General features: G+C 41.4%; 1 pseudogene; it reads right to left on the reverse strand.

Annotated features, from left to right (window-relative positions):
• Positions 1–3,586: 3,586 nt before the first annotated feature.
• Positions 3,587–5,378, reverse strand: LOC149744222 (nucleosome assembly protein 1-like 1 pseudogene; annotated as a pseudogene).
• Between the last annotated feature and the right edge of the window lie 4,011 nt (positions 5,379–9,389).

The following is a 9,389-nucleotide window of genomic DNA, read 5'->3' on the forward strand; positions in this document are numbered from 1 at the left end:
ACCAATATAAAGTTATTATCACTCTGACAATTCCTGCGTTAATATTTTATTTTCCAAAACTAACAATATAACTTTTTTAAATGAAGAGGCTAAGAATTTCTAAATTCACAGAGGCACATTTTGACAAGTTTCCAGCTTTTTTGTAGCTTACTTAGTATTTCGCTCTATGAAAAACTACCCTTACAAAAATAGAAACTGTTCTGTAGCTCATCACAATCTATGATTAACAGAGAGAAATCAAATAGGATATTGACAGGTCAGATAGGAAGGCTGTCAGGGAAGCAAAATGTTCTTAAGAAGGATTGTTCTTAAGAATGATTGTTCTGTATGATCTTAAATGGGCTCCATACAAGTGTGTATGAACAAGTTGATGGCTGTAGCCTCAAGGCGACTGTTTGCATGGGGGAGAAGTGGTTTTGAGTAAGAGGATTTATGCACCCAATATGTGTGGAGAAAGTGAGATATGAATGGGAGAAAGGGTGTATGTGATTGGGCATGGGAAAGGGAGCAAGAAGATGGTTGGTGATTATACTTTAGCCTTGCCCAGGGACTAGGTCCATAGGTCCAACCTTGTAGAATGATGAACTATGGGATCCAGCTGCAGAGACCATTTCCAAAGCAAGAAGCAACACTATTTCTGTGCCTAGGTAACAAAGTGTGACAGGGAGTGAGGATGGGGAAGGGGTAATAGGTCAAATATCTAAACTGGACCACCTGTAACATTTGAAATATTTAAAGGTTTAGGGCAAGAGTTTAATTGGGGGCTTACAGGCCGTATATAAAATATGTGAAAGGTTTAAATCAACTAATAGACTGTTAAACAAAATATCTTGACATTAACCTGAATGGTCAGGTTTGAATTTGAGTAGTCGGTGTATTGTGTTGTTTTTCTTATATAGTTGGCTGAGGAAATTAAAAAACAAAGCTGTCAGTACAGGTGTATGTCAGGAATGGTTCGGTGGTACTCAAGATCACATCCAGATACTTATCTCCAGGGCTGTCCTGTGCTAAATCGAGTGTATTAATCATCTATTGTTATATAACAAATTACCACACAAAGGATCTCTCTCACCTTTCCATATTCTATTGGTTAGAAGGAAGTCATTAGTCCTGCCAAACTCCAGGGCAAGGAATTATACAAGAGTGTGAATACCAGAAGGTGGGGATTATTGCGGATCAGCTTTCGGTCTGTCCACTATACCTGGACTCCTTTCAGTTCTGTTCCAGTGATGTGGGGAGAATAGAGCCACCACCCTAGGTCCATGGTCCTCCTCTCAGATCCCAGCCTCTCCTTTACCTCTTCTTTACACTCACTGAGCTCCATTCCTCACCTCAGGAGGCTTCATATGCATATATGCAGATAATGTAGCTAACTTCTCCTCTGTTCCCTGCCTACAGCCATTACCTCTTGGTCACTTCTCAGTCCTGGGAGTATATATCTTGGCTGTGAACTCAACTCTCAGAAGCACAGGCTCACTGAAGAGGACCATGCAGGCCTCTTGGGCCTTAGGACTTAGGGCTACAAGGGGAGAAAATTTCGGGCCCCAAATAGGTAGGGGGACAAAAGTTCTGAGCATGCACATCCCCTTAACCCCACACACTGGACTCTTGGCCATTTGCAGAGTTGAAGCCCACCTTGTAACCCTCCCCAATTAAATTTTCTTCACTTTCTCTCCACTCGATGTAGACACTATCCTAAATAAGTTGTTTATAATTCTCATACATGACTTTTTGTGTGCTACATATGCATGCATAATTCTTATACATTCCTTTTATTACATGTATATTTACCCATAATCAATTTATGGCGATTGTTTTGATTGTTTTTAAACTTCATACACAAGGCATCATAATGTTTGTATACTTCTGGGACTAGATTTTTCCCTTATCTATTTTTTTTTTTCACTGCTACCACCCAATCTTTGTACCTGGTCTTTCTCTGTCTCTCCATACCTGAGAATTCTGGTCTCTTTCCCAGTTCAGCCTTTATTGTCCTGTTCAATTTACTTGAAACAGTCACAAGCCAGTGAAGTAAGACTGGTCATCACATAGGTCGAGCCTAAGCCAGTGGTTTTCAAACTTTAGTGTGCTTCAGATTCACCTAAAGGACTTGTAAAACTCTGATTGCTGGACCACCTTCAAATTTCCAATTCAGTATGTCTGGAATGGGGTCTGAGAATTTGTATTTCTAACAAGTTCCCAAATGACACTGATGCTACTGCTCCATGTCAGCCCAGTACCAGCCCAGCATCATCTGGTCTTGAGGTAAGCTAAGTCATCCATCAGGTTCTTTCAATAAAATGCAGTAGGGCCTAGACCTCTATCCCTCTTTACATAAATTGTTTATAACTTGATATTTCAGTTAATTGAAGGATGCAATAAAAGAACTTGATCCCTTTCAATGACAGTAAGGTGGGCCAAAACAGAAAGAAAGATAAATTTGAATCAGGGTTATTTATCTAAAAAAATCTTTCAGATTATTCATTTTAAACTAAGGTTTATTTTCAACTTGAACAAATGCTGTCAGATATATCTGAAAAAAGAGAAAAAATCAGATATCAGTGGATGCTACTTTTTGGGTGATGAACTTTGGAACAAACCCATGTTGATAAAATTTCCCACGGACTACTGAAAATCAGAAAATCTCAAATCTGTGAAGAACAAATTCACTGTTTCTCCTTCATCCATGTCTTTCTATGACTTCAAACTGTAGGAAGAAATAAATGAACAATTGAACACAATTAAAATACACCAGTGACTTTCTAAATCTAAGAATAGTCAATCATACATATATCTGTTGTCTCAACAAGAGAAAACACAATTTTCCTCTTGTAACCCAGACCCTTGGGTATAAGGGTGGTTGTCCATCATTTGACGCCTTCAATCATCTGATCACACCAATATCATCTCCCACTTTCCAAACACCAAAAATGCTTGTTATTTTTTTTTGGGGGGGGGAGTAGGATACCACTCAGGGATATAAATATGACTTTCCACCTTAAAAGACTGTGCTCTTTCCATAAACCTTAATTTCCCAGACCCTCAGTGTCCATATCTGTAAAAGGAGAAAGAAAAAAAAGAGGGAAATAAAATGATAGAAGAGATATAATTTAAATTAACAATTTAATGATAACCAAAACCTTAATATAACAAATTTTCTTTTAGGTGTCACATGAAATACAAAAGTTTAAAACTAAGAAAATACTTAGGTATAAGTCATTAAATATGGTCCTACTTGAAATTCTTAACTTTTCACAATTTTTAGGTAGTCACATTATCAAAGGCATGGCCTCCTAGTTAGTACAAGAGACCACATATAATTGGCCACCGAATGATGAAGTCCCATCTAATGTATGTTCTAGTCACTTTAGCTACTAGTTCTGGCAACTGTGTTCTAAACAAATGATCTCAGCTACCAGGTGTGATAAATTTCCCACCTATAGAAGTCTTATAATTACAGCTCAAAGAATGTGTGCCTGTGAAAGAAGTACAATTCAGAATAAGCTGCATTCTATATGATGTAGTACATATGTATATTATTAACCCTAAAACTGGTTCATAAAATTTTTAAACAATTTATTATTGTTTATTGAGAAAATTTAAGAATATGACATGTGTATGGCAGGAATAGTTGGATGATATTCAACCTGGATTCTTCCAGGCTGCACTCTACTGGATTTGGATCTTTCTCAGGCCCTTCTTCTGGTTCTTCATTTTCAGCTTCTTTCTCCTCCTTGCCTTCAGATTCTTGGACCTCTTCAACAGAGTTTTCATACTGATATTTAATTGCTTCTTTCATGAAGAGTAATATGGACTTTGAGATGAGAACTTCATGGAAAAAATAGCCCAACTTATAATCAGTGGTGACATCCAGAACTCTACCCTCCGGAGAATCAGGAGGGTAGAAGTAGGTGAAGAAAGAAGAGCTGGGCACCTTCCTAGGGGTCGTTACGACACTTCCAGGGCCCTCACATTTCTGCAGCTTCAGAGTTTTCACAGTGAGGTCTTTCCCATCTTTCCAGTAGATCTCACACACAGTGCTGCTGATTATTTCTGGCCCTTTGGAGAAGAAGGATCAGAATCATCTGGGTCTGATCGCATTTGGTATGTTTTTGTCAGAACGTTGTTGAAAAAGTATTCATTTGACTTAAAGAGAAATTCTACAGTGAAGCTCATGGGTTCCCAACCCCTGAAAATTTTATTTTTACATCTCTCAGGTGCTCCAGTACAAGTTCATCATTTCCCCAGATCACGCTACTGAGAATCTTTACATTTTTACAGGCCATCAACCAAAAGTGAGGTATGCCATTTGCCCCTTTCCTTCAGGATCTCTTTCCATTTCCTGCCAAGCTCCTTCCTGAACACCTACTTGCCACTGTCTTCGACTTCTGTAGGCTCATGTATTGCATTGATGATGTCAGCTCTCTTATCAAACAGAGGTTGGTAGAAGGCAGCATACTTTTTCTCAAGATCCTAAAGGTCTTTAGAGAATTGGGCTTCTACTTGTGCATATCGTGCCTGAAGGTTTTTCAGAGCTTTGATCCGCTGCTTAACCGCCAGAGGGCAGCGCTGAGCGCAGCCTGCCTTTGAGGCCGATGCCCCAGCAGGGGCTGCAAGGGCCTGAGGACTGGGCCGCCACTCGCCAGCCTTGGCCCCGTCGGGTCCACACGCCGCAGTCTCCCAGGACTCGGAGGCATCAGCCAGGACCTTGCCCACCCAGAAATGGGCCTCTGCCGCCGGTTCCTCTTCCTTCTGGGATGCCGCCTCCTCTACCAGTTCCTTGGGCGCTTGCGGGGAGGTTCCCTCTGCCAGGTCCTCACCCTCCCGAGATATGGGTCCCTCTTCTGGATCCTCGGGCTCTGGGGAACAACTCCTGACCACTATGCGGCCTGCATGAGGGTGATTCAAGACGTGGTCATTTTAATGGATACAGCGTGTAAGGGACTGGATCAGATCCTGGAAAAGGGATTGAAACCCTGCCATGGGTAACTAAAGGACCCCTACAACGACTACTTCACCCTCCTCCTGTACCTCTCGTTATGGTCTTCCCCTTCATACTCATCTTCCTCCTCGCCATCGTAGTCCTGTTCCTCTTCCTCCTCCGCCTTCCCCTCCTCCAGGTCCTCCTCCTGCTCTGCTGACCGGACATCCCTGTCCTCCTCGACTGTGGGCTGGGAGGCCTCCTGCTCACCCTCGTCCTCCAGAAGAGCTCTGGCAACTGCCTGGGAAGCCAGAAAGGCTGAAGCCCCCACAAATTCATCTGACCCTTCTTCAAAGGGAACCACGGGGTCCTTGATGAGTCCAGGGTCATGGTCTGCCCCACCATTAGCTCTGTCCTGGTCACCTTGAGTTGGGTCTTGCTCCTCTGTGGCAGACATGACAGGAGGGATGCACGAATCCCTGCCTGGACCTAAGCTGTGATCCAGTGCAGTGATGACTGCGGTGAAGATGGCAGCCACCAAACTGACTGCCACTGAGGGGACGCTGCTGGCACTGGGGCCACCAGGAGGTGGTGGAGGCACAAAGAAGATGACTGCACAGGGGACAAGAGTCTGCGAAGGTGCCTGTGGGGGACCCGTGACAGGAAGGGCGGAGTGCAGCCCACCAAAACTGCACCTGCGGTGGCAGTGGACAAAGTGGGAAAGAATCCGAGGGGCGGGTGGTGGGAGCGGAAGCTTGAAGGGTCAACAAAGGACCACTTCTGTCATCGCCCAGCTCTAAGCTCATTTGCTGAGAAGTGAGGATTGACATGCCTGTGGTCCAATGAGTGATCAAGACCCCTTGGTTCTGGATTGCTTAGAATCTCCCTTTGAACCTTAGAGTCCTTGTTCGTGCTTTAGGCCCACACGAGTTCATAAGTCCTGTTAATTTCACCATTGTCAGCAAAACTATAGTATTCCAGTATGACTGCACCCTGCAGCACAGGAACTGTAATACCCTCCCCCCATTTTCATCTAAGGACAGCTCATGTCAGTAGGGACAAAGTCATAAAAAATTGTATAGCTCAGATCTCAGCAGTGGCAAAAGTCTCCAAGAAGAGAGAGAGAAAGGATTTTGGATTTACTAATGTTATTAAAACTCCTTAAAAAGTACATATAAAGTTAAAATGAAATCAGTCAGAACAAAGGGTTGAAGAAATGTTAGAAACAGGAGCTGGAAGGAGTTTAATAAATGCTGCCAAAAACACATCAATCCTCTAAAGAATAAGTATAGAAAGGAGGACTCTTATTTAAGGCAACCGTAAAAGACTTTAAAAGGGCAGCCTTCTTAGTATGATTTGAGTTAAACTAAGGCTTTCTGCTGCATTCTGACCCACTAAACCAAGAAATCAAGTGTAAAAAAATTCTTTAAAAAATGGATAGATCACGTTTATGGTATTTATTCTGAAAATTAAAATATTTTGTAACTGAAAATATTTTAGAAAAAAGAAACAGGAAATGAATTATGAAATATCATATATCAGAAAAATAACACTGATAAATCCCTTTCATCACTCCAACAAAATTTTAATAAATTTTAAATTAAAAAAATTTAATGATTTTTATTGAAATAATATTAGTTTATAATTTTATGTAAGCTTCATGTGTGCAACATTGTATTTTTACTTCTGAATACACAACAGCATGCTCAGCACCAAAAATTTACTTTCCATCCATCACCATATTGAAACAGAGCAGGACCCTATGGGGCCTTCCCAGGACAGACCACACCCCCCCGCCCCAACCATGTCCTCTGCCTGCCTTTTGTTGGTGAAAAAATCTTTAGCCAAAAAATAAGTTTAATCTGAAAAGTGAGAAAATGCAGAAACAAAAGAAAATGGTCCAACAAGACTAAATAATAATAGTTTAGTCATTAATCATAGTCAAGGACCTTTAGTTCCTTCTCAAGGGCTATAGATAATATTCTGAGCCATATCCTTTGAACTGTTTTATAGATACTGAATCCCCCACCAGGTGGAAGAAGTTAACTACATGATGACCAGACTGTAGCCATGACATAAGCTACCATAATTCTGAGAGCTGGCCTCAAGGAAATGGGACAAACCCACCCTGGAACCGAAGATTAACTGTATTTAAAACAATCAAGATAACACTGATTAGACCACTGCATGACCAATTTCAAGACGACTGTCAGAGGTGACTGTGTCGTTTCTGCATGCTCCCCTCCCTCTGCCTATAAACCCTGAAACTCCTCCTTAAAAGCTATTCCCCACTGATTGTCAGGAGAGAGTTGGCCTTTGGACATGAGTCTGCCTTCTCCCCCAACTGCCAGCCTCTGGAATAAAGCAAACTTTCCTTTCTGCCAATCTTGCCTCTTGAGTATTGGCTTTTGAGCAGTGAGCAGCTGGACCTGAGTTTTGTTACCCATTTTGCCCTCCTCCTCAGTGGTTACCCTCTGGTGACCGCTACTCTGTTTTCTGTATCTAGGTGTTTGTTTGGGTTGCTTTGGTTTGTTCATTTATTATGTTTGTTTGTTTTTTACATTCCAGTAATGAGCGAAATCATATGATATATGTCTTTCTCTGTCTGACTTATTTCACTTAGCATAATACCCACAAGTGGAATCCATGTTGTTGCAAATGGCAAAATTTCATTTTTTAAATGGCTGAGTAATATATATATATATTATATATAAAGAAGATATATATCACATCTTCTTTATCTATTCATCTATTGATTGTCACTAAGGTTGTTACCATATCTTGGCTATTGTAAATAATGCTGCCATGAACAAGGGGGTACATATTTCTTTCCAAATTAGTGTTTTCATATTCTTTGGATAAGTACCCAGAAGAGGTCTAGCTGGATCATATGGTAGTTAATTTTGTCTCTGGTCTCACCTCAAGAATGGAACATGGCATTGCCAAAAAACACTGATTTAAATTTGAAGGGAATGTAGCAAAGTAACTAACCAGACACAGAGAAAATCAATGTCCCAGAGAACCTAATTGGCTTGCTGAAGGTCACACAAATTAATGGCAGAGTCAAGTCTCCATCCAAAATTTCTTGATGTCTAATCTGCATCTAAACAAGGTTGCTTTTTCTATCCAGCTTAGGGGGCAACATGACATATGAAGGTTAATTAGCCAGCCACAGAGAAAGTCAGTGGCCCCAATTAAGGGAATCTGAAAGGACCAGACTAAGCTATCTCTACCACCCTCCCTCCACCTTTGACCAAAAGCATTGCCAGGGACTGAGAAAGAGGTGCCACAGTCCCCCAAAATGAGAGGCTCAAAGCCTGGCTTGGAGAAAAGACTGAATGTGAATTGGATCTATAAAGTATCATTACACATAATACATTTACTACTAACTGTGTAGCTGAAAGAATCAGGAGGGGTCACAGTGGGTGGGCTTTTCTCAAGAAAGGAGGAGGAAGGACTTAAGGTGGGCACCAAAAGCAAGGCATCAGACACCTGACTTGGTAGGACAGTTTTTGCTTTGCCCCTTCACAGTTCCCTTGTCCTCTCAGAGTGTCCTTGACTTTTTCTCTCTGGAGGAAGGAAAATATAATGGAGATTTGACTTTACGTTACTGTAGGAACTGGTAAAACAATTTTGGTTCAGCTGTTACCTTCATATCTGGTGCTGATCCTCAACTCACAAGACACATGGCTGGGAAGGAAGAATAAATATGAACTGGGGAAATGCAGGGAAAAATTGAAACATGCAAGCAAGATGGAACCTGTATCATTCCTTTCTTTCATTGGCCCCCATGTCAGAATTTGTCTAACATCAAGCCTAAAAATTTGCTGCCATGTATGACCTGCAAGAGAAATGCAACTCTTGCCACAATGTCCATCTTGAACTTGGCCCAGAAATGATAGAAGCTAGAGGAATATGACCCTGGAGGCTGGAGTTGTGAGCCTGGTCACTGCCATTATCAACAAGTGGAACCAGCAGATGTACAAGAAATTTTGTGATCTACATCATGGTACCTGACCTGCAACATCCTTCCAACAATAAAACATGGCTACTGTTTCATTTTAGCTTTCCAGATTTTAGGCACAATTTTATGGTGACAAACACTAACTTGTAACATGCAAAGTAAACAATTCTGGGAAATGTAGTTTGGCTTAGACAAGTTGACACAGAACAGTGCTTTCACAGTCCAGCCCTTGTCAACTTGGCACCCATACACAATTCAACCAAAGGAAAGAGCAAAGCCATGCTTCAGCCTACCATGATGCAACTCTCCCATGTAAAAATCAGAACATGCTAACTCTCTTCATAAAAGAAGATACAATCCCCCTTATCCATCTTGGGATCTTGGGTGATGTTCACTTTTCCTCTCAGACCACTTTGACATCTGGTAACTTGTACACCAAAACAAAAATTAACCATAAGTAGCACATGTTATATAAATAGAAAGGAATAAGGGAAAAGGAAGGTA

This window comes from Delphinapterus leucas, chromosome X, assembly GCF_059928025.1.
Source record: "Delphinapterus leucas isolate spDelLeu-1000000601 "Yukka" chromosome X, BTC_Dleu_Yukka2, whole genome shotgun sequence".
Taxonomy (NCBI): Eukaryota; Metazoa; Chordata; class Mammalia; order Artiodactyla; family Monodontidae; genus Delphinapterus; species Delphinapterus leucas.